The sequence below is a fragment of the Propithecus coquereli genome, unplaced genomic scaffold (assembly GCF_000956105.1).
Source record: "Propithecus coquereli isolate 6110/MARCELLA unplaced genomic scaffold, Pcoq_1.0 Scaffold23, whole genome shotgun sequence".
NCBI classification, from domain to species: domain Eukaryota; kingdom Metazoa; phylum Chordata; class Mammalia; order Primates; family Indriidae; genus Propithecus; species Propithecus coquereli.
In genome coordinates this window covers 155,939-157,177 of record NW_012147841.1, presented here as the reverse complement: position 1 = coordinate 157,177, position 1,239 = coordinate 155,939, and positions in this window count along the sequence as shown.

The following is a 1,239-nucleotide window of genomic DNA, read 5'->3' as shown; positions in this document are numbered from 1 at the left end:
ATATTTTATTATTCTGGAGTAGCCATGGAGTATCTAGTCTTATTCAGAACACATTCGTATTTTCTAAGATGATCCTTAACGTGAATCTTAATTTTAAGGGTCAATTTGTGTGACATCAACATTGAGGCATTGGAACAGGCTTATTCTAAAAATCGTATTACAATACCTGGAAGGAACTCCTTTGGATATTACAAGAACTGCAGTCTAATAGACCATAAGTATAATAATAATTTAGTTTTACCTCTCATGCTCAATCTAATGATTAATAGTATATTTCTGGAGCAAATGTATTATGAGTGATCTGATGAGCAAGTAAAATGGTGGTGTGTATGTCCAGTATTTTCCATCACTTAATAGGAAGCTTTTCAAATAAACTATGCCAAAGTACACCTAATAATTTGTCTCCAGATAGTCATCATAATTCGACAGTATGTCTATTAAATGTATATTTATTTTATGCTAAAATATCTGCTTCATTCAAAAGAATATTTATATAAAATGAGTCCCAGTAAGTTATTAAATGACTATTTATGAACCCAACACTCAACTTAAGTAATTGAAAATTGCTAATATTGTTGCAATTCTTTGTGAGCCCCACCCAGATAGTATCCCTTTTCTCAAGCACAGGGTAGCATACTTTGTCTCATCCTGAATTCTAGGTTTCTCATTTCCATACATTTCTTGGTAATTTTACCACATTTATGTGTGTGTGTATGTGTGTCTATGGTGTATATATATGTGTATAAATATATATGTATATATAAGCACTAAATTGTTTAACTTTGCCACTAAAAACAATGCTGATATCATTATTTTTGTACATGTCTCTTCAGACACACGTACAAAATTTTCTGTAGGGCATATACCTAGGAATACAATTTCTGGGCAATAGACTCTGCACATCTTTAACTTTACTAAATAATAACAACTAGCTTTGCAAATAGTTGTGTGAATTTACACACCCGTCAAGAATCTATAGAAATTTACGTTTCTCCACATCCTCACCAATACTTGATACTAACATTTTTTTTTTCACTCTGTTGGTTAGCAAATAGCTGTCCACGTTTCTTGCTCATTTTATTGTATTGTCTTTTTTGTTTTAGAAAGTATTTATGTATTCTAAATATTATCACTGTTTTCAACACATATTGATTATAGTGTCCAAGTTTGTGCTTGGACTTTGACACTAAGAAATTTTAAAATTTTAATGTAGCTGATTTTTTCAACTTTTTCATTTAT